Below are 25,883 nucleotides of genomic sequence, written 5' to 3'. Positions count from 1 at the left end.
GTTCGATGAGTCTATTTTCATATAGAAGTAACGAAAGGATCATATGGACAGTATGTTAAGAGATAATCAGGTTCTCGTGGGACAGGACCAGAACGGTTTCTGGATTCCCTGCTCCGACTTTGGAAATTCATTATAAATTAACCAGAGATAATTAGGAGTCATACCATATATGTATAGATTCCTCTCTGAGTCTAGTTTCTATAGAAACAAACGGCATCAGTATGGAAGTTCTGTACAGGGAGATATCCAGGTCGTAATGCGCAAAGATCAGTGTAGTCGACCCCAGTAACATGGGAAACTTTGACTAATAAACTGTACAAATTGGCCCAACCAAAAATTCTAGAAAAAAATATGTAGATGGGAATATGAGTCTAGTTTCAGGGAAAATTCACGGAACTGGATTTTGAGTTCCAGAGCTCCAGATATGATTTTTAAAGAGACTAGTACGCAGATTGACAGCTTGTCTGGAAAAATTTTAATAAGTGGTTTGAAGTCTGTTAACACCTCGTGTTCGACTCCGGCGACGGCCTCGGGTTCGGGGTGTTATATGGTTAGTTTGAATTCTACCTATTTCATGGCTCAAATTTTTGTTATTTTGGAAGATTGAAATTCGGCCAAGGAGCTTGAAATTCTTAGTAGTTGTTTTGATGTCATTAGCATGGAAATTTATGTTGGATGTGTTGAATTTGCTAGTTGTTTTGGCTTGGAAGTTAAGGTTTAGTGTTTGATTATGTGATTGCCGAATGTGTGTATAGTTGAAGGAAAATTTGTTAAAATGCTTAGTAAATGGATATTGGGTTAATATTGTGTATATTAATTACTTAAATATAAACTTTAAATGAGTACTAAAGGTTGTATATAAATTCGGCCTTGGGAGAAATGTTAGTATAAAAATGCTTGAAAGTTAAATAGGTGATTGCTTTAATGACCAAATGTGCCAAAGAATAATGCATGATCTAGTTGATCAATATGTGTTAAGGGAACATGAATAAATATATTTCGATGAGCTATACATTCGGTTATAGTATGAAATGCAATGTTAATACATAGTTGCTAGTATGTATATGTGTGCTGGCCGAATTTGAACTTGAATAATGATTTGAGCACGATGTATTGTATTGAGAATAGGCTTAAGTGAAATTGTGATGAAATTGATTGGTGATATACATGGTTAAATAATATGTAATGCATTAGTTAGTAAAATGTATGCCATTTATGTGTGGTATTAAGTATATAATCGGCCTAAACATAGACATGCATATTCGGCCATAGGAAGAAGATTGGTGTTGCATGTATTCGGTTAGAGGCAAGCATATTGATGCTTTTGTCTTGGCTTAGAAAATTCGGCCAAGGGGGAATATTAGCTAAAATGTTGAGTTTGATTCATGATTCCATATATATATGTGACTCTAATGCCTAAAGTATATATGGGCTAAGTACCTTGAGGTTTTCTTTTGATGTTCGAATGAATTGTATTAAATTGCTTGATGTGATTAAAAATGCATATGACCATTGTGTAGTTGAGCTAGAAGGTGGCCATATGACCAATCAAACTCCTTGTCATATTCGGCCATAAGCTAGCATAATGAGACTTTAATAAGTTAAATTTGTTTGAATTAGCTCAAGAGCTTAGAGGACCACAGTTGGATAAGGGAAAGGAAAAAGTGATCGAATAGCCGCCGAAATTGTTCGACCACATCCGGGGTAAGTATTAAGTGATTAAACGTTGAGTAAATTCAATTATAATAGGACATGATGAGTTGATTTAATAAGATATGATGTGGCCATGATATGTTCTAAGCTCAAATGGTAAGTTCTTAAGTGTTTGAGCTTGGGAATTCAAGGGTAATTTGAAATAGTCTGCTTAGAACAGCAGCAGTAACGTGACTTTAGAAAATCACCATAAATTTATGGATTTGAATTAGAGGCTGAATGAGACATGAAATTAAAGCTTAATGAGTCTAGTTTCTTATAAAAGAAACCGTGTAAGCAAAGGAATTTCGGATAATGAGATACTTAAAGTTGTGTGAGACAGCGCAGAATGACACTGTAATCCACTGTTCTGTTTTTAGAAAATCATTATAAATTGTACAAAAATGGTTATAAGATAAAATTTATATGCTTAGACTCCTTAATGAGTCTAGTTTCAAATGAAATCAAATACAACACATTTTGAATTCAGTAAAATGAGAAATTTGATTCGTAGTGAAGAGTGGTCAGATTAGTCAAACAGTGAAACAGGGGAAACTTTAAGAAAAATCTGGTATTGATTGGCCAAACCTAAAATTCTGGAAATTTTATGGATGGAAGATATACGAGTTTATATTCAGGAAAAATTAACGGAAAGTGATTTGGAGTTTTGTAGCTCCAGTTATAAATAATTTAGTGACTATTGCTCAGGAAAAACAGCTTGTGCTGAATTTGAGATTATGTTGTGAACCTTGATAAACTTGTTTTAGTTGCTCATAAGCTATTGATTAAACCCATACTTGAATTCTAAATCGTGATATTGTAAGTTTATGAGTATTCGAATATGAAATGATAGTAAGGCCTAATGGCCGATGTGATGAATGTGAAAGTATATATATGTGATAAGGCCTAATGGCCGATGTGATGAATGTGAAAGTGTATATATATGTGATAAGGCCTAATGGCCGATGTGATGAATGTAAAAGTGTATATGTGTGATAAGGCCTAATAACCGATGTGATGAATGTGAAAGTGTATATGTGTGATAAGGCCTAATAGCCGATGTGATGAATGTGAAAGTGTATATATGTGATAAGGCCTAATAGCCGATGTGATGAATGTGAAAGTGTATATATATGTGATAAGGCCTAATGGCCGATGTGATGGATGTGAAAGTGTATATGTGTGATAAGGCCTAATAGCCGATGTGATGAATGTGAAAGTGTATATATGTGATAAGGCCTAATAGCCGATGTGATGAATGTGAAAGTGTATATATGTGATAAGGCCTAATGGCCGATGTGATGAATGTGAAAGTGTATATATGTAATAAGGCCGATGTGATGAATGTGAAAGTGTATATATGTGATAAGGCCTAATGGCCGATGTGATGAATGTGAAAGTGTATATATGTGACGGGGCCGAGTGGCCAACGTGATGGATGTGAAAGTACATAAATGTGATAAGTCCCGAAGGGCATTTGTGTCAGTACTATATCCGGGTTAAAACCCCGCAGGCTTTATGCGAGAATATTATCACTGATTAATGTCCGTAAGCTTCGTGCTCGTACTATATCCGAGCTCTAAAGACCCGATGACTACGTGTGGGAATTTTGTCCGGGTAAGACCCGATAACTTCGTGTGGAGATTATGTCCGGGTAAGACTTCGTAATAAGAATTGCTTATAAATATATTCAATGCGAAAGGTTAAACAGGTATGTACTCCAAGTTTATATGTGAGCTTGATTTGCACTAAATCATAAGGTAGTTATGTGATGCATACAAGAGCAATCTATGAGACTATTCCTATGATTATGTGACATCGGATCAGTGTGAGAGGTGATGTGAAATCATACGATATATCTATGTCACATGAGCTCACTTTTATGTGAAAGTTTATCTGCCTATTGTATATGATGAGATGTGCATATTCGGTAAAGGGATGGTATGCCCGAAGGAAGAGTGAAATAAAAATACGAACAACTATGTTATAATTTGATTGTTATCTGTTGACACTGCTTAAAACTTACTAAGCATTGTAATGCTTACTCCGTTTACTCTGTTTCCTCTGTTTTATAGATCTCATTGCGAAGCTACAGGCTCGGGGATCGTCAGCAACTAGTCACACTATCACTATCCACTGTTTGGTACTGCTATGTTTTGGATTATCTTATGGCATGTATAAAATAGACTAGTGGCGGAAGAATATTTTGGTTAATGTATATAGCCATGCGAAAATGGCTTATATATGTTTGAGCATAATGCTATAATCATATGGTATGGAATGGTTAATCACTATCATAATTTGTGCTATTTATGCTAAAAGGGCTAGTTGAATCATGGAAACTATGAAATAGGTAAAGTCTACCTTAAAGGCAGATGCTGGCAGTAGCAGTGATGTAGATTTGGGAAAATCACTAAAAATAGTAGGATTGAAATTAAATAATGAATAAATTATGTAAACGAACCTTGATGAATCTATTTTCATATGAAAGTAACGAAACGATCATATGGACAGTATGTTAAGAGATATTCAGGTTCTCGTGAGACAGGGCCAGAACGGTTTCTGGATTCCCTGTTCTGACTTTGGAAATTCATTATAAATTAACCAGAGATAATTAGGAGTCATGCCATATATGTATAGATTTCTCTCTGAGTCTAGTTTCTATAGAAACAAACGGCATCAGTATTGAAGCTCTGTGCAGGGAGATATCCAAGTCGTAATGCGCAAAGATCAGTGTAGTCGATCCCTGTAACATGGGAGAATTTGACTAATAAACTGTACTAATTGGCCCGACCAAAAATTCTAGAAAAAAATATGTAGTTGGACATATGAGTCTAGTTTCAGGGAAAATTTACGGAACTGGATTTCGAGTTTCAGAACTCAAGATATGATTTTTAAAGCGACTAGTACGCAGACTGGCAGCTTGTCTGGGAAATTTTTTTTAAGTGGTTTGAAGTCTGTTAACACCTCGTGTTCGACTCCGGTGACGGCCTCGGGTTCGGGGTGTTACATTTGATTGGTATCAGAGCTACGGTTTAGTCGATTCTAGGACTAACGTAGCACACGTGAGTCTATTTATACATGCCATAAAGTGATAAAATGATAGTGTGATGATTTTTGGCTATTAAGATGTGTTTGCTGTATTGTAATGAATCTTGATCCCGATCGAGCTGTAGGAAGCTTCTGACTATGAGAATTTGCGATATAACTTCATTTAGATATGCCTAAATTATTAAGTTGATCAGATATGTATCATGTACTCGTATTTGAATTTCGATTTGGATTGGATTATAAGGGTATAAGTGATGCAATTTTGAAGGAGTGTTATGACTATAAATGTGATTTTTGTATGTGGCTATGGAACTGGAAGTTGAATGGTCGATAAGCATGTTGTGTTTGTATTCAAGTAATGTAAATGATATACTAATGTGTATTGCTATATGTGTATATGTATGTAGAGACGAAATTGTCGAATGTAAAAAGGCAGTGAAGCGTATAGAGTGGTTGGTTTTCAGCACTAAGTGTGCGGGCAATAAGTGTTCACGGTTGTGAGATTGGCACTAAGTGTGCGGGCAATAAGTGTTCACGGTTGTGAGATTGGCACTAAGTGTGCGGGCAATAAGTGTTCACGGTTGTGAGATTGGCACTAAGTGTGTGGGCAATAAGTGTTCACGACTGTGAGATTGGCACTAAGTGTGCGGGCTTGAAATGCATGGCACTAAGTGTGCGAGTTTAAAGTACATGGCACTAAGTGTGCGTGGTTGATTATTAAGCACTATGTGTGCGAACCCACTATATATATATTTTCTATCAATTATTTATATTAAGGGTGCGACCTTACCAAGTCGATTTCGGACAGCGGAAAGGGGTAAGTTCTTGAGTAATAGAGCTTAAATTATGATTTGATTAGATCATGTTTTAAGCAAATCAAAATCATGCTCTTTGTGTGTGGCTATTGAGCCGAAATTGCAAGAATGATAAGTGTCTTGTGTTTGAGTTTTGCTAATGAAAATGAAATACGAATGTGTCATGATTTATTGTTAAATGTGCATGGTTATTCGAATGATGTCCGGGCTAAGTCCCGAAGGCTTTGTGCTAAGTGACCATATCCGGACTAAGATCCGAAGGCATTGGTGCAAGTTACTAAATTCGGGCTAAGTCCCGAAGAGCATTCATGCTAGCGATGTATCCGGGCTAAGTCCCGAAGAGCATTCATGCTAGTGATGTATCCGGGCTAAGTCCCGAAGAGCATTCATGCTAGTGATATATCCGTGCTAAATCCCGAAGAGCAATCATGCTGGTGACGTGTATTCGGGCCTTCGTGCCTAGTAGGCTTCGTGCCGGTAATTTGAGCAAAGTTTAAGTATTCATTACTATACGAATTCAAATTTAAATGAGATGATATGTTTAAAAGTGTACATACATGATGTTTATAGACTTGGTTAAGTCATATCAATGTGTATTAATGAATGAATAAGAGCACTATGTATGTGAATAATTAGAGGCACTGTGTGTGTGTGAATTCCTTTAACCGAGCACTATGAGTGCGAGATCGGTCAGTGGGCACTAAGTGTGTGAAGTGGAATTCATGTAAGACCTCGTTTGGGATGAAGGCATTGATTTGAGATAGTGTGTAAGACCATGTCTGGGACATGGCATCGGCTCGATATGTGAGAATATGTAGGACCATATCTAGGATATGGCATTGTAAGAGCTATATGTGCTATTGCTGAATGGACACTATTTTGTTAATCTTGTTCAAGAAATTATTTTGATTAAGTTTCGACATTCGAAAGTTTGAAAGAATTTTGATGAATGTTGATAATTTTGGATATACGAGTTATGCGCTAGAATAAATCTCATGCCAGAGTATTATATTAGGCTTTATGCCTATTCGACTGTATACAGGTAACGTTAACTATGATTGAATGTGCTAAATGAACTAAATGTTCAGGTACGTGGAAGTTGACTTTTCTTTTGGAAATGAGTTAAGTTGAATATTGAGATGTGATAAAGTTATAAAGGATATTTATTGGGATGTTTGAGTATATGTGTACTTTCGGTTAGGTTACAGCTTATTTATGAAAGAAAACATGGGTTACAAATATGTGGGTTGATGATGTGAATTATACATATTAATATGTGCTTAATATGTGTTTGAGATGCAATTGTGAATTAAATTAAGTGATTATTACTTATGAAATCAAGAAAATGAGATTAATGTGCATACTTGTAGAAATGTTTATGTATTTGTTTTAAGATAAGAAAATGATTTTACAGATCGATGCGAAATCAATAATGAATTACAATTGCCATCGATGAGCTAATGTTTATATGAATATAATTCAATAAGAGGACGTTATCCTAAACTATGCATCGGTAGAAATTTTCGGGGACGAAAATCCCTAAAGGGGGAAGAGTTGTGACACCCCTAATTTGACCCTAGTCGGGAAGTGGTTTCGGGACCGCTAAACCGAGTTGCAGAAATAATTGAATATAATATTTTATGTCTAAAATATGTGATCATGCATGTGTGAAATTTGAATGCTTTGATTTTTGTCAATTTGAATGTGTTTCTAAATAAAAAGGACTTATGTGAGAAGCTTTGAATATATGTGTGGCTTATTTTAAGTGATTAATTATTGAATGATGCAAATAAGTGGGTTTGCATGCCAATTTGCCACTTTTAATGCTAGTGGCCGGCCAAGCTTATAAGTATGGGCATTATATGCATGGGTTAATATTATTATATTTATTAGTGGTGAGAAATATGTAATAAAAAAATGTATTAGATGAATTAAAGATGAATAAAAGAGTATGGGTAATAAAAATAATGTGTTAGTGGGAGGAGAAACCAAAGTTGGTTTATTCCTCCATTGCCGTAGCTAGGAAAGGGTGGAGAAGAAATTTCCTTTTGTTGTTAAAATTTTCAGCTAAGGAGATTGCTAGATCAAGGTATGTACAATGCTACTCTTGGAAATTCATGCATAAATTGAATGGTTAGTTTGAATTCTACCTATTTCATGGCTCAAATTTTTGTTATTTTGGAAGATTGAAATTCGGCCAAGGAGCTTGAAATTCTTAGTAGTTGTTTTGATGTCATTAGCATGGAAATTTATGTTGGATGTGTTGAATTTGCTAGTTGTTTTGGCTTGGAAGTTAAGGTTTAGTGTTTGATTATGTGATTGCCGAATGTGTGTATAGTTGAAGGAAAATTTGTTAAAATGCTTAGTAAATGGATATTGGGTTAATATTGTGTATATTAATTACTTAAAATATAAACTTTAAATGAGTACTAAAGGTTGTATATAAATTCGGCCTTGGGAGAAATGTTAGTATAAAAATGCTTGAAAGTTAAATAGGTGATTGCTTTAATGACCAAATGTGCCAAAGAATAATGCATGATCTAGTTGACCAATATGTGTTAAGGGAACATGAATAAATATATTTCGATGAGCTATACATTCGGTTATAGTATGAAATGCAATGTTAATACATAGTTGCTAGTATGTATATGTGTGCTGGCCGAATTTGAACTTGAATAATGATTTGAGCATGATGTATTGTATTGAGAATAGGCTTAAGTGAAATTGTGATGAAATTGATTGGTGATATACATGGTTAAATAATATGTAATGCATTAGTTAGTAAAATGTATGTCATTTATGTGTGGTATTAAGTATATAATCGGCCTAAACATAGACATGCATATTCGGCCATAGGAAGAAGATTGGTGTTGCATGTATTCGGTTAGAGGCAAGCATATTGATGCTTTTGTCTTGGCTTAGAAAATTCGGCCAAGGGGGAATATTAGCTAAAATGTTGAGTTTGATTCATGATTCCAGATATATATGTGACTCTAATGCCTAAAGTATATATGGGCTAAGTACCTTGAGGTTTTCTTTTGATGTTCGAATGAATTGTATTAAATTGCTTGATGTGATTAAAAATGCATATGACCATTGTGTAGTTGAGCTAGAAGGTGGCCATATGACCAATCAAACTCCTTGTCATATTCGGCCATAAGCTAGCATAATGAGACTTTAATAAGTTAAATTTGTTTGAATTAGCTCAAGAGCTTAGAGGACCACAGTTGGATAAGGGAAAGGAAAAAGTGATCGAATAGCCGCCGAAATTGTTCGACCACATCCGGGGTAAGTTTTAAGTGATTAAACATTGAGTAAATTCAATTATAATAGGACATGATGAGTTGATTTAATAAGATATGATGTGGCCATGATATGTTCTAAGCTCAAATGGTAAGTTCTTAAGTGTTTGAGCTTGGGAATTCAAGGGTAATTTGAAATAGTCTGCTTAGGACAGCAGCAGTAACGTGACTTTAGAAAATCACCATAAATTTATGGATTTGAATTAGAGGCTGAATGAGACATGAAATTAAAGCTTAATGAGTCTAGTTTCTTATAAAAGAAACCGTGTAAGAAAAGGAATTTCCGATAATGAGATACTTAAAGTTGTGTGAGACAGCGCAGAATGACACTGTAATCCTCTGTTCTGTTTTTAGAAAATCATTATAAATTGTACAAAAATGGTTATAAGATAAAATTTATATGCTTAGACTCCTTAATGAGTATAGTTTCAAATGAAATCAAATACAACACATTTTGAATTCAGTAAAATGAGAAATTTGATTCGTAGTGAAGAGTGGTCAGATTAGTCAAACAGTGAAACAGGGGAAACTTTAAGAAAAATCTGGTATTGATTGGCCAAACCTAAAATTCTGGAAATTTTATGGATGGAAGATATACGAGTCTATATTCAGGAAAAATTAACGGAAAGTGATTTGGAGTTTTGTAGCTCCAGTTATAAATAATTTAGTGACTATTGCTCAGGAAAAACAGCTTGTGCTGAATTTGAGATTATGTTGTGAACCTTGATAAACTTGTTTTAGTTGCTCATAAGCTATTGATTAAACCCATACTTGAATTCTAAATCGTGATGTTGTAAGTTTATGAGTATTCGAATATGAAATGATAGTAAGGCCTAATGGCCGATGTGATGAATGTGAAAGTGTATATATGTGATAAGGCCTAATGGCCGATGTGATGAATGTGAAAGTGTATATGTGTGATAAGGCCTAATAGCCGATGTGATGAATGTGAAATTGTATATGTGTGATAAGGCCTAATAGCCGATGTGATGAATGTGAAAGTGTATATATGTGATAAGGCCTAATGGCCGATGTGATGAATGTGAAAGTGTATATGTGTGATAAGGCCTAATAGCCGATGTGATGAATGTGAAAGTGTATATATGTGATAAGGCCTAATAGCCGATGTGATGAATGTGAAAGTGTATATATGTGATAAGGCCTAATGGCCGATGTGATGAATGTGAAAGTGTATATATGTAATAAGGCCTAATGGCTGATGTGATGAATGTGAAAGTGTATATATGTGATAAGGCCTAATGGCCGATGTGATGAATGTGAAAGTGTATATATGTGACGGGGCCGAGTGGCCAACGTGATGGATGTGAAAGTGCATAAATGTGATAAGTCCCGAAGGGCATTTGTGTCAGTACTATATCCGGGTTAAAACCCCGCAGGCTTTATGCGAGAATATTATCACTGATTAATGTCCGTAAGCTTCGTGCTCGTACTATATCCGAGCTCTAAAGACCCGATGACTACGTGTGGGAATTTTGTCCGGGTAAGACCCGATAACTTCGTGTGGAGATTATGTCCGGGTAAGACTTCGTAATAAGAATTGCTTATAAATATATTCAATGCGAAAGGTTAAACAGGTATGTACTCCAAGTTTATATGTGAGCTTGATTTGCACTAAATCATAAGGTAGTTATGTGATGCATACAAGAGCAATCTATGAGACTATTCCTATGATTATGTGACATCGGATCAGTGTGAGAGGTGATGTGAAATCATACGATATATCTATGTCACATGAGCTCACTTTTATGTGAAAGTTTATCTGCCTATTGTATATGATGAGATGTGCATATTCGGTAAAGGGATGGTATGCCCGAAGGAAGAGTGAAATAAAAATACGAACAACTATGTTATAATTTGATTGTTATCTGTTGACACTGCTTAAAACTTACTAAGCATTGTAATGCTTACTCCGTTTACTCTGTTTCCTCTGTTTTATAGATCTCATTGCGAAGCTACAGGCTCGGGGATCGTCAGCAACTAGTCACACTATCACTATCCACTGTTTGGTACTGCTATGTTTTGGATTATCTTATGGCATGTATAAAATAGACTAGTGGCGGAAGAATATTTTGGTTAATGTATATAGCCATGCGAAAATGGCTTATATATGTTTGAGCATAATGTTATAATCATATGGTATGGAATGGTTAATCACTATCATAATTTGTGCTATTTATGCTAAAAGGGCTAGTTGAATCATGGAAACTATGAAATAGGTAAAGTCTACCTTAAAGGCAGATGCTGGCAGCAGCGGTGATGTAGATTTGGGAAAATCACTAAAAATAGTAGGATTGGAATTAAATAATGAATAAATTATGTAAACAAACCTTGATGAATCTATTTTCATAGGAAAGTAACAAAACGATCATATGGACAGTATGTTATGAGATATTCAGGTTCTGGTGAGACAGGGCCAGAACGGTTTCTGGATTCCCTGTTCCGACTTTGGAAATTCATTATAAATTAACCAGAGATAATTAGGAGTCATGCCATATATTTATAGATTCCTCTCTGAGTCTAGTTTCTATAGAAACAAACGACATCAGTATTGAAGCTCTGTGCAGGGAGATATCCAAGTCGTAATGCGCAAAGGTCAGTGTAGTCGATCCCTGTAACATGGGAGACTTTGACTAATAAACTGTACTAATTGGCCGGACCAAAAATTCTAGAAAAAAATATGTAGATGGGCATTTGAGTCTAGTTTCAGGGAAAATTTACAGAACTGGATTTCGAGTTTCATAACTCAAGATATGATTTTTAAAGCGACTAGTACGCAGACTGGCAGCTTGTCTGGGAAATTTTTTTTAAGTGGTTTGAAGTCTGTTAACACCTCGTGTTCGACTCCGGCGACGGCCTCGGGTTCGGGGTGTTACAGGTGAAGCTAATATATTCTTAGAATTCAAATCCTTAGGGATCAAAAGAAAAAATTGATAGCTCTATCTTAAGCTTCATACATCGATAAGGTACTAGAACGTTTTGCAATGACTGATGCGAAGCCAGATGTTCAGCTGACTGCATCAAGTTTTCATTTTTCTTTAGATGACTGTCCTAAGATAGCAGAAGAAAGAGAGCATATCAGTAAGGTTCCATATGCTTTGGTAGTTGAAAGCCTTATGTATGCGATTTTTTGCACATGTCCAGATATTTGTTTCATAGTAGGAATGGTTAGTCGATATCAAACGAATCCAAGTTTCAAGCATTGGAAAGCTATAAAGCATATATTAAGGTATCTTAAAAGAACCATGGATTATATGGTTGTGTATTCTTGGGAGAACCTTACTCCTGTTGAATACAAAGACTTAGACTTCCAAACCTGTAAAGATTTGAGGAAATCAACGTCAGGAAATGTATTAATTCTAGGCTGTGGAGCCATAGTATGGAGAAGTGTAAAACAAACTTCCATTGCTAACTTTACTATAGAGGCTGAGCATGTGGCTAATTTTGAGGAAACGAAAGAAGCAATATGGCTTCAAAAGTTCTTAATCAATCTTGAAGTCATTCTTGGTATGGAAAAATATATAACACCGCATTGTGATAACAGTGCTGTAATAGCTAGTACCAATGAAATTAGAAGTCACAAGAGGATGAAACACATTGATCAGAAGTATCACTTAATACAAGAGGTAGACATGATGAAATTAGCTTCTAAAGAGAACCTTGCATATCCATTTACTAGGACTCTTGCAACTAGGAGTTCCAACAAACACGTCAAGGATATGGGAATGGGAATGTGAAACATGACACATTTACTTCACTAGGGCAAGTGGGAAATTGTTGGGAAATGTGGCCATATTCTACTAAACACGTAATTATTTTCTATTTATTTGAATGATGACTAAAAAACTGATGAATAAATAAATAAGTTAATTTCATGTTTCACTATTATGTCTTTTGTATTTCTGTCTTTTACATTTTGCATGCATAGCGAAATTGTGACAATCAAATATTAGTTTATTAATTCCCTAAGTTGAAACTAAAGATAAGTGACATTGTAAGAATGTTTACATTGCAAGAAAGCCAACTTACTTTAGTAGATAATCTAAATAAGTCTGTAATTCTGTAAAAGAATTGAACTGAGCATTAGATTCAAATACTAATAAGGATTATTATGTCATCTACAATTCCAATTGGAGAGATGGCTAGTTTTGGCTATCAGAGCAGTTGACTGAACAAGTAAAGACATAGATCTATTAATTTGTAGAATGATACATTAGATTAGATCCAAGATAAATTAATTTTGAATCCGTTTGTGAATTAATTCACTTGTGACATTTGTAAGCTCGAAATTATAGAGGATTTTTCCATATGTTTTTACCCTTTATATTTAATTATTATGTTTATCTCAAGTAATTATTATTGAAATAAGTTAATTTTACTTAATTAGTCATTTTAGACATGAATTTGGAAAGTATGTGAAATTATGCTTAATTACATGATTTTCATGTTTATTTTATATTAATTCATGTTAATTTATTCATGTATGTATTTTTTACTATGTAGATAGGCTATTGGAGACATGATTTAAATAAATAAAAGATGGTTATGCACAAATTATCCATGTGGACGGCAAGGCCATGCAATTTTGGGCATGGGGTTGACTACTTAACCTAGTAAAGGAGGGTGATAAAACTAAGTTATTGGACTTAGAAAACCATCCAACAAGGTGAATTAAAAGCCCAATTTCGACAATAGAAGATGGCTGCATAAAATATGTTTTAGGATATTTAATGGAAGGTCTCTACAGTTGGAAAATAATCAGAATTCATCCCAAGAACTTTCTAGTTGAAACCATCCACTCTATAGTTATTTTTAGCTGGAAATTCAAATTCAAATAAAGAAGACTTAGTCATCCCTTTTCCTTGAAGCATGACCGGCCACATGAGAGAGGAAAGGCAAGAAAGTAAACCTATTTTTAGTAAACTCAAACCCTTACCTTCAGTTATAAATACCTTCCCATTCCTCACTTTTCCATCATCCCTCATCACTCAACATTAATATTTCACTCACATTAGTTTTCTCTCAATTTCTTCTCCCTTTTTCCTTTTCATAGCCGTCCCTCTCCTCTTACAAATTTAGCCTCAAAAGCTTTGTCAAAAGCACTCTTTATTCAACTACCTTCTACACCTTTAACAAAAGAAGCTTCAATTAGAATCGAGGAGCGCTTCAGTCAGAATAGATCTGAAAGGCTGCTGAACTGAGCAAACTCTTTCCTCTTGTCATTTATTTAAACATGTTTGCTTTGTGTTTTATGTTTTTGACATCAACTATTAAGTTTTAATTCCTATATGCTAGGATGATTATATTAATTTAATGAGATTTATTTAATTCATATTAACATGTTTTGTGCCTTAGTCAGTTATGTTTTCAATTGATATCATGATGCATTTCATTCATTCGTGATTGGTTGCACTCAGATTAGCTGAGCGATCCTATCTAGACAACAACTAGTAGATACATAATTGAAAAGTACAATGCTTAATTTAGGTCATTAAAACTTACTATGTTAAGGTTCATAATATCTTTAGTTAGCTCTATTATCTTGCATGGTTTTTAGATTTATGTAATTAAACTGTTGCAAACGTGAATGTCCCTGTGACCTTGCATAAATGCTAAGAAACCCTTAGCCTAATATGATCAGTAACATGCATATTTAACTAAGTAAAATATCTGAGAGGACTTAATTTGGTTTCCAAACCCATAAGATATCAAGTTGCCAATGAAGTAATTCCGAACATGTTAGCATGATGAAAGTAAGTTGATTTGATTAATATAATTATCCTAGCCCATTTAATATTGATTTTTTGTTGCTGAAGCCTTCATTCATACACTTAGGTAAATTGCATTTAGATTAGAAATTGCATTAGGGGTCACTCTTGCATTTAATTAATCTAATCATCATTATCCAAATTTATTGATTTTTTTTACATCAAATTGTTAATTATAATTTTGCAATTAATTGTTTAAACTTATGCAATCCTAGTGGAAATGATAACTCATTTTTACTTACTTATTACTTGAACGACTACGTACACTTGTGTAAACACGTTACAATTCGTTACAAGTTTTTGGCACTATTGCCGGTGATTGTTGCCTTAATCATTTTTTGTAAAATTATTTTTATAGTTTGGTTTTCATTTTTTTTATTTAATTTTTAACATTACTAATTTATTTTTTATTCTTTATTTTTTTGTGATTTATTCTTAGGTGTTTTATGAGCAAAGATTGAATTATTGATGTATTACCTGTGGACCCTGAAAACAAGCTGACTTTTAGACAAAGAAGACATGAGACTGCTCAAAGACAAGCCGAGATGGACCTTGGAAATCAAAATGATGGATAAGGTAAATGAGTTAATCATGGGAACAACCCAATCCTTATTGCTGATGATAGGGATTGTGTCATTAGACAATACACTGTGCCACTCTTTAATGAGTTGAATCTGGGAATTTGGAAGCTATATACCGAGGCACCGAAATTTGAATTGAAACTAGTGATGTTTCAAATGCTCCAAACGATGGGCTAGTTCAGTGGTATGCCCATGGAAGACCTACACTTACACCTTCGTTTGTTCATGGAGGTAAGTGATTCATTCAAGATAGCTAGTGTGACTGAAGTGCACTTAGGTTAAAACTGTTTCCATACTTGTTACGAGATCAAGCACGAGCATGGTTGAATTCATTGCCACCAAGTTCAATATCTATATGGCAAGAATTAGCAGAAAGGTTTTTGGTAAAGTATTTTCCATCGAGCAAGAAAGTAAAGTTGCATAATGAGATAACTATTTTCCAACAATTGGATGATGAGTCTTTATATGAGGCTTAGGAATGATTCAAGGAATTACTTCATAAGTGTCCTTATAATGGGATTCCTCATTGTATCCAATTAGAGACATTTTATAATGGTCTTAATGCACATACAAGATTAATGGTGGATGCTTTAGCGAAAGGTGCGATTTTGTCTAAGTCTTATAACGAGGCTTATGAGATCATTCAAAGGATCGTAAGTAACAACTACTAATGGTCGATAAATCAAGCAGTTTGAAGAAGATGTGTAGCTGAAATGCATAAAGTGGATGCACTAACCTTATTCTCTGCTCAAGTATCTTCTATTTCCTTTATATTAAAACAGTTTACAAGTAATAGTTTGAATAGTTTTGCAGCTCAATCACCAAGTCAATATGATGTAGTTTCCTATGTATATTATGGGGATGGTCATTCTTTTAAGAATTGTCCTTCGAATCCCGAATCAATGTACTATATAAGGAACCAGTATTAAAATAGAAATGGACAAGGACCGCATTCTAATTTCTACAATCCATTGTGGCAGAACCATTCGAACTTTTTCTGGAGTAATAAAGGAAATGGATCGAACAACAATCAAATGTAGCATAGATCCAACCAAACCTAAGGGTTTAACCAAAAAGCCCCAAAACCACCTCAAACTAAATCATCAAATAGTTTGGAGAACTTGTTGAAGGCATACACGGTGAAAAATGGCGTCTTGATCCAAAGTTAAGCAGAAATGCTAAAAAAATTAGAGAACCGGATGGGTCAATTAGCTACTAAGCTTTGTAGTAGAACACAAGGAGCTTTGTCGAGTCAAACAGAAAACCCAAGAAATTTGGCTAAGGAACATTGCACAGTGGTAAAGTTATGAAGTGGTAAGACTCTGGAGCCTAAGAGGTTGTGGTTGAAGATGAGCCAATTGGACAAGAGGAAAGTCAATCGGTAGTTGAAGTTCCTACAACAGAAAATCCGGATGCTGAAAAATATGATGAGGTAAACTTTAAATAGTGAATTCTAAAAAGTTAACACCTATTTTCACAGATTTACCTCCTCAGAAAAGTTGTCCATATCAACCTAGAGTTCTATATCCTTAAAGACTTTAGCAGAACAAGTAGAAGCAAGAGGTAGAATTCAAGAAGTTGTTGGATGTTTTAAAGCAATTACACAATAACATTTCATTGGTGGATGCTTTAGAATAAATGCTTAATTACGTCAAGTTTATGAAGGATATCTTGTCTAAGAAGAAATGACTTAGTGAATATGAAACTGTCAAGTTTATGAAGGATATCTTGTCTAAGAAGAAATGACTTAGTGAATATGAAACTGTCACTTTGACGAATGAGTGTAGTACGTTCTTACAGAACGAACTACCTTTGAAACTAAATGATCCTAAAATCTTTACGATACCTTGGAACATTGTGAATCATATTGCGTTAAAGTTTTGTGTGACTTAGGAGCAAGCATCAACTTGATGCCCAAATCTATTTTCAAGCTTTTGGGAATAGGAGAAGTAAGACCCACTACTGTAACACTTCTGCGAATCGATCATTTGCATATCCCGAAGGAAAGATCGAGGATATTTTGGTAAGAGTCGACAAATTTATTTTTCCTATTGATTTTAATGATTTGGATTTTAAAACAGACAAAGAAGTTCTGACCATCTTAGGGAGACCTTTCCTAGCCACGGGAAAAACACTGGTAGATGTGCAAAAAGGCAAACTCACCATATGAGTTCAAGATGACAAGGTAACGTTTAACATTCTGAAAGCAATAAAGTTTCCCAATTCGATGGAAGAGTGTTCAATAATAGAGGAATTAGAAACCTTAGTTTCTATGGGAAGTAATTATGAAGAGGACCCGTTGGAAAACACCTTAGGGTTTGGACTATTCGAAGATTAAAAAGGTAAAGAAGGTTGTAACTCCCCAAATTTGGGCCTAGAAGTATGAGGTTTTGAGTAGGGGTGCAGTTAGGAGACTGCACATAAATATTTAATTGTGTCGGAACGTGACACAATTGAGTGTTTGGCTTAGTGGTTGTGTGCTCTAGAAGTGTCTAGGAAGCCATGGGTTCAAGTCCTGGATTTTAAAAAATTTTGGTTTTTAAGGATAAAACCCCTATCTTTTGTTAGTAGGGTTATAAATAAAATTTGGCAAGGTATGACACAAGAAAGCATGTGGTCTAGTGGAAGTGGCGGCATATATGGCAATGAGGTCTGAGGTTTGAATCCCTGCTTGCGCAAATGGGGATTATTTTTGCCGGTGCCTTTGGGAGGAAGTTGTGTTTGACTGAAACACCAAGAATTTGAACTGGTTTGAATAGTATTTTTGTTGGCCAAATTTGGGAATTAAAAAGGGGGATTTTTTAAATGTTTGAATTGGTGGACCGGAGGAAATTTAGGAGAAATTCATGGAGGGGATCAAGGAGTAAGGGAGAGGGAGTTGGTTGCCAAAAATATGTCTCTTCTTGTGCAAAATTTGGTCACTTGTGCTCTTAGTGTCGTAAGAGTATTGTAATTTTGGGGGCTCTCTAAACGATTATCTTTTGCTCTTTCTTTTTTAGGCATTGTTCTTTTGGTGGCCGAATATTAGTTGTGACCACTCGGGTATTTTAGGTTGCTCTTCTTTATCATGTTTTCTTAGGCGGCTTCTCCTCTTTCTCCCCATCCTTCTCCTCTTGAATATTGACATTGTTCTTTTTTTTTGCTCACATTGGTCTTGTGTGCCGAACACTTCCCCTTCTGTAGCCAAACTTTGTTTCGTTCTATCAATCTTCTTCCTAGTCTCCATTGCCGATTCTCTTCTACTTCTCTCTCTCTCCATTTCATTCAATCACTTTTGCGTTGGCAAGGCATCAGTTGGTAAGTCTCTATTGGCTTTGTTTTTCGGCTAGTTTTCCTTTTCTCCCTAAATGTCATTTTTATCATTTCTTCCTTTGATCATGGTACTTGTTGTTTTAGGTTGTAGTATCGCTCACGAAGTGAGGGAGTTCATTTGGATTCTAAGAACAATCGTAATCTTCCTCTCGTCTCTCGTTCTAAGGTAACACTGTTCGTTAGTGTTTTATTAATTGAGGCACTTTTGTTTGGGGTTCTTGATCTTGGCCGAATGTCCATGTCTCTTGGGGTGGTTGTGCGATGTTTAATCCTTTTGTAAGTAGTATGTTCAAGGGGTTTGCTGTCATGCAGATAATCATCAAGTGACTAATATCAATTTTTGTCAGCGTTCTAAGTGGGCTATAACCACTTTCGTTCAAGCAAGGCTTTAGTAAGTAGTCTATTGAACAAGTTTCAGTTAGGGTTCTTTTAAACGCGTATATTACATTTTAACTAAAGTTTCTGTTGTGTTAGGTGGAGTGCGTGGGCTAAGTCATTCGTTTTCGCCATCAGGTGTGTACATACACCACCTTAACTTTAGATCAAGAAATCCTGAAATGCCAAAATGCCGAAAAGCTGAAAGAACAGCAACAGGAACTACACGGGCACGCGAACGCACGTGTAGAAAATCTGATGCTATAGTAGAGGCCGCCATGAGCGAACTCATGGGCTGTGGTCATCATGGGTCATGTAAAACTCACCAATAGGTGAGAAAACGTTGGACTGGTAGTGTCACTCACATGGATTGGATCGAAAGTAGGCTTGGTGGGCCAATGGGTCGTGTGGGCCTATGGGCTTGCTTAAGTGGGCTTTGGCCCAATCGCTCTATTTGTTTCCTAAAGGTTGCACGGGTCACGTAAGACGACTATGAACCTTTTGATGGGTCAGTAAGTGTACTTAGATCTCGATTTATGAAATGACCGTTATACCCCCGAAATGAAAAATTACTAAAATGACCCTACATGTTATATGATTGTTATTGTATGCCATTTATGATATGTTTGCATTCATGTGATATTATGCTGCATAGGGGACAGGATTGTTGATTTGGAGGAAGTATATGATTTGTTAGGGTCGCTTGGTCGCTTGACGACTGTGGATCCACCAACGGTTTAAAGCCATTATGTGATTGGTAGCTCTGCTGTGAAATTGGTTAGTGCCACAACCAGTGCTACATCAACAGTGTAGCGATAGGTGGGTTGATTAAATCCCCACAGGAGTGTAGGGTTGGACGGGATGCAGAGTGTAAGGTTGGTTGGGTATTTGTGCATTGCATAATCTGATTCTGATTGTGACATAGGCTCAGGCCCAACTGAGGCTACTATGGGCTAAGGCCCAAGTGCCACTGTTATTGTAATGGGCTTAGGCGCAAATTGATGTGATGCATGTTTTATGATCGATGAGGGTTATACACACTGAGATTTCGTAAACTCACCCTCTTTTAAATTTTTTAGGTAATCTTCAGTAGGGAGTTTGACAAATGGAAGGACCCGAAGGTGGCCACACTACGAACAGCTTTAAATTTTCGTATTACCTTTACATTACTTAAATTAATTTATTACCTTTACATTACTTAAATTACTTTCTCTTTGGGTTTTTGATGTAATAAGTCATTTTCTCTAATTTTCTAGCTTTTAATTTGGAGGTTTTAACTATTAAAATTTATTTCTGTTAAAGGTAGAGCGTGGTTTTCCAAAATGATATATGTTTTCAAAACATCACGTTTTTGCAACATGGTTGAAATGTTCCACAACAAACCTATTTTTTTTTCAAAGTAAGGCTGGTTTAAAATGGTTAAAAAATAATTAAGTTGACTTTAACAAAGAGGCTTTTATCTTTCAAGTGAGATTTATTAATAAGGCTAAGTTTTTCAAAAAAGCATTTAATGTGACACGCCAGATTCGGCGATAACGTCTAGGCTGGGTTTGGGGTGTTACAGAAGGTCTGGCTTTGATGGAAGCCAATTTGAGGAGTTATATGCAACCACCACAATTCAAACCGCTAGAGTTGGAAGTTTTGGAAATTGTACAACCTAAGTCATCAATTAAGGAATCACCTAAAATCAAATTAAAGGTACTTCCATCTCACTTAAAATACATTTATCTCAGTGATAGTTCTACTTTACTTGTGATTATTTTAGTAGACCTGACTAAAAATTAAGAGTAGTAATTGATTGCTGTCTTAAAGAAATTTAAGAAGGCAATTGGTTGGACCATAGCTGACATACGAGGTATAAGTCCTTTCTTTTATATACATAAAATTTTTTTAAAGGAAGGTGAAAAAGGTAAGATTGATGGGAAAAGGAGACTTAACCCTATCATGAAAGAAGTGGTTCAGAAGGATGTAATTAAGTGGTTAGACGTAAGAATTATTTACCCAATCTCAGATACTTCTTGGGTAAGTCCGGTGCAATGTGTACCAAAGAAAGGTAGGATCACAATTGTTGAGAATGAATGAAATGAATTAATCCCGATGAGAACTATCATAGGTTGGAGAATTTGTATTGACTATAGAAAACTGAATAAAGCCACTCGTAAGGATTATTTTCCTTTACCTTTTATGGATTAAATGTTAGATCTTCTAACAGGTAATGAATTTTATTACTTTTTGGATGAATAATCGAGATACAACCAAATAGTTGTAGCCCTAGAAGACCAACATAAAACTACTTTTACTCGCCCTTATGGTTTATTTACTTTTAGGCGAATACCTTTCAGCTTATGTAATGCACCTGCCACATTTTAGCGATGTATGATGGCAATTTTCACTGATATGGTTGAGAATTATGTTGAGGTTTTCATGGATGACTTTTCTGTGTTTGGTAATACTTATGATATTTGCTTAAATAATTTGGCTTAGGTACTCAAAAGATGCGAGGAGACTAATCTCATCCTTAACTTGGAGAAGTGCCACTTTATGGTTAAGGAGGGAATTGTCTTATGGCATAAAATTTCCAAGAATGGAATTGAAGTGGATAAAGCAAAGGTGGACATCATTGAAAGATTACCACATCCAGTTGTGTGATAGGTTTTAGAAGCTTCTTAGGCCATGCTGGTTTTTATCGTAGATTTATAAAAGATTTTTCAAAAATTTCTAAACCTTTATGTATGCTTTTAGAATAAGATATTGTTTTTTTATTTTAACAAAGCATGTTTAGAAGCTTTTGAAGAATTAAAAAGTCGATTAATTTCAGCCCCAATAATTATCCACCTAATTGGAACTCGCCTTTTGAGTTAATGTGTGATGCAAGCATTTCACCGTTGGAGTTGTAATGGGCTAAAGAAGGAACAAAGTGTTTCACCCTATCTACTATGCAAGCAAAACTTTAACAGGAGCCCAGATCAATTATACATGCTGAAAAAGAACTTTTTTCTATATTTTTTTTGACAAATTCTGTTCATATCTTATAGGTACCAAAGTTACAGTGTTTACTGATCACGTTGCCATTAAGTACTTACTCATGAAGAAAGATCTAAACCAAGCTAATTTGATGGATACTTTTGCTCCAAGAATTTGACCTTGAGATCCAAGATAGAAAAGGTGTTGAAAATCATGTAGTCGATCATTTATCAAGGTTGGAACAAAATGAGATAACTTTTTCATTTGTTCCAATTAATGAGAATTTTCTTGTTGAGCATATTTTCGAGGTCAGTCAAATCTATGAAACACCTTGGTTTGCTAATTTTTCCTATTACTTATCATGTGGAATGATTCCTCGAGAAATGATGTACCAACAGAGGAAGAAATTCCTTCATGATAGTCAGTACTATTTCTGGGAGGACCCGTTTTTGTTTAAACAATGTGTAGATAACAGAATCAAGAAGTGCGTAGTTGGGAGTGAGATTGACAAAATTTTGTACCACTTTCATTCATCTCCGAGTGGAGAACACTTTGGTTGTTCACAAACAACAACAAAGATTTTATAAGCTAGGTTCTTTTGGCCTACATATTTCAAGGATGCTTATGCATATGTGAAAAACTGCGATAGATGCCAAAGAACCGAAAACATATTAAGAAGGAGCGAGATGCCCTTGACAAATATTTTAGATATAGAACTTTTCGATGTATGGGGAATTGATTTCTTAGGTTCATTTCTTTCTTCCTATGGTAACAAGTATATCTTGGTAGTTGTGGACTATGTGTCCAAGTGGGTTGAAGCTGAGGCATACCCAACTAATGACGCTAAGGTAGTCATGTGATTCCTACGTAAGCACGTATTTACATAGTTTGGGACTCCTAAAGCTATAATTAGCAATGAAGGATATCACTTTGTAAATAAGTGGCTTAAGTGGTTACTTGACAAGTATGATGTGAAGCATAAGATTGCTACTACCTATCACCCACAATCGAATGGGCAAGTTGAAAGGGTGAATCAAGAAATCAAAGGTATACTTGAAAGAGTAATGCGTCCTAACAGAACAGATTGGTCTCGAAGGCTTGATGATGCACTACGGGCCTATCGAACTACTTTTAAGACATCGTTAGGAATGACTCCCAATCAGTTAGTTTTTGGAAAGGCATGTCATTTTTCGTTTGAATTGGAGAATAAAACTCACTAAGCTTTGAAGCAATTGAATTTTGATCTTAAGCAAGTCAATGAGAAAAGGAAGTTACAACTTGATAAGTTAGGGAAGTTGAGGTTATTTTCATACGAGAATGCCAAGAGATGTGTAAGGAAAAACATAAAAAATGGCATGACAATTGTATTCAACCTCGTAAGTTCAAATAAGGTCAAAAAGTGTTGTTGTTTAATTCAAGGCTAAGGTTATTTCCTAGAAAACTCAAATCTCAATGGAAAGGACCTTATACCATCCACAAATTTTATCCATATGGATTTGTAGAATTGTACGACAACCATGGAAGTACGTTTAAAGTTAATGGTCAACATCTCAAGCATTATTGGGATGGTGAAGTTGAGCGAATTAAAACCTCGTTCAAATTTTTAGAACCTTAATTTTTCATGATTTTACTTTTTAATAAAAAGTTAGAAATAATTTTCTTAAATTAGTACATTTAATTAATTCTTTCTAAGGAAATTGGAACTTAAGCGGGACCGTTATGACCCCTCTAACCTTTCACGGGAATTAATTTAATATAATATTTTAAGAAGAAAATTTCTAATTCAATTTAATCTTTTCTTAGTTTTATTTTTATTTCTCATTTTTATCTTTGTCTTTAATTTTAATTTTAATTTTAATATTTATTTTTAATATTAATGTTAGTTTTATTTATTTTAATAAAGGGGGTCAAGGCCTAAGTACTAATAAGTTTATTTGTTTTTAAGCAGTCCAATTTTTAAATTAAGTTTGGGCTCAAGGCCTGAAACAACAAATAGGAGAAATTTAACCCATGTTGCCATCCATAAGGTTCCCTAAAGCCTTAGTTTTTGCCACCATATCATCCCTCCATCTATCTTGCCATCCAAGTCACTTAAATTAGCTAAATTTTAGCTACAAAATTGCCCTAATTCATCAATATATAAACCCCTCTCTACCTTCAAAACTTTCACAACCCTTCAAGCTATTTTACATTCATTCTTTTCCCTCTTAGCTATCGACCTAAATCCCAAAACTTCTCCCTTAAATTTTTTCATTATCATAAGCCCTTAGTATTTCCGCCGCATGACTTTTGTCAGAGCAATCCCTTCGTCATCGCAGCCTCTTCATCGCCGCATCATATCGTTGCTGCAAGTCGATCGCTGCCACAATTCCTTGCTCTCAACCCATTGTCGATTCTTCTCCCATCCTTGTGCCAAAATTTTGCTTAATTTTCGAGAAAAATCACCATGTCTCACAAAAGAACTAGATCTTCCAAAAACTCTACCAAAAATCCCATTGTGATTCAAGATGAGGAAGTAAAAGAAAGATTTGATTCAATCTTCAAGAATCAAGCAATGATGTTAGAAAAGGGTTTCAACTTGAAAAGTAATGATAAGATGGTTATGCATTTGCCTATTCGAAAGACAATTGATGCCCTCAATTGGAATTATTTTTGTGATGTACAATCATTACCCGATGATGAGTTAGTTTGAGAGTTCTATACCTATTTAGCTAAGCTAGATGCTACTGAAGTTCTTGTTCGCAAGAAGAAGGTACCCCTAACTTCTAAGTCTATTAATGATTTTTTTAACCTACTTATGTTGAAGAAGATGAGTACTTTGCCATGATAACAAACATAAATTGGGATTTTATTCAACAAGTGCTTAATGTTGTGACAAATTTGGGATCCCAACAGATTATAATGAAGTATGGTAGTCATTCTTGCCGAAGGGAATACTTAAAGTTGTTGGCTAACGTATGGTTTTACTTTGTTCGATATAGTTCCATGTCTGTCTCACACAATTCCAACATCTCAATGGAGTGGATTCTTTTGTTGTATGCAATTATGACAGAAATGTCTATCAATGTTGGGAAGATCATTCTCAAGGAGATCATGATTGTACCAGAAAGAAGACCGAAAGTGCTTGCTTCCCATCATTGATAACTTCACTTTGCTTAAGGGTTCAAGTTAAAACAAAAGGAAACCTGAAGGGCCCGTATATTCAAGGTTGCATCACAACCCATGATCTTGAAAGGTTAGTGGAGAATGTCCATGAGCTAAACCCACCGAGTGAACCAACAAAACCAGAAACTGATGAGTCATTGAACGAATCTAAAATGGAAGCTAACTTAGTTACTAAGATAGAAGAAGCTGAATCTGAGGAAGAACCAAGCTATCCTGAACCAATAATAGAACTGGAAGTCTCTAAACCAAGAGAAGAGTTGAATGCTAATAAGCCAGTTGAACCAAGTGTTGATCTTGAGTTGACTATTCATATGCCCATTTCTTCAAATACTGTCAAGAAATCGAAACTATCAAATATGATAGATATGATGAGATTTATGCATATAAAACAACAGGCTTATTGGAACTATGCAAAAGTTAGAGATAATTCTATAAGGATTACTTTTAAAAATATTTCTAATAGTTTTGTTCCTGAGTTCCCAGATTATATCTTCGAGTCATTGAAGGAAGATAAGGATGCAAGCATGAATGAAACATTAATGGAAGAAGACGATGAGGATAAGTCAAATAAATAAAATGGGGCTAGGCTAAAGGTAGGGATAAAGAGAAGTGATTTTTAGGTTCAAAATATCTTAACCCTAACTTTATCTTAGATCCTTTGGCATCACAACTTTCATACAAATGGGTATTTGGAATACCCTAAACTTATTTTTAACTTATGCTCCACTTTTATTTTTCTCGAACTTTGAGAAAACTTTGCTCTTGATTTTTGAGACTTTGAGCACTCCTTTATTTGCTTTTATTTTTCTCCATTTAAGCAAATTTTTCTTTGCTTCTTTA

At 35.1% G+C, this 25,883-nt stretch overlaps 1 non-coding gene across 1 annotated transcript; it reads right to left on the bottom strand.

The window, feature by feature from the left end:
• Positions 1 to 15,641: 15,641 nt before the first annotated feature.
• On the bottom strand, positions 15,642 to 15,747 carry LOC121208023 (small nucleolar RNA R71). Its single transcript, XR_005903061.1, has one exon. It is a non-coding gene; the product is annotated as a small nucleolar RNA R71 (small nucleolar RNA).
• Positions 15,748 to 25,883: the final 10,136 nt, after the last annotated feature.

The sequence above is a fragment of the Gossypium hirsutum genome, chromosome A01, assembly GCF_007990345.1.
Source record: "Gossypium hirsutum isolate 1008001.06 chromosome A01, Gossypium_hirsutum_v2.1, whole genome shotgun sequence".
Taxonomy (NCBI): Eukaryota; Viridiplantae; Streptophyta; class Magnoliopsida; order Malvales; family Malvaceae; genus Gossypium; species Gossypium hirsutum.
This window is presented reverse-complemented; position numbering and strand designations above follow the sequence as displayed.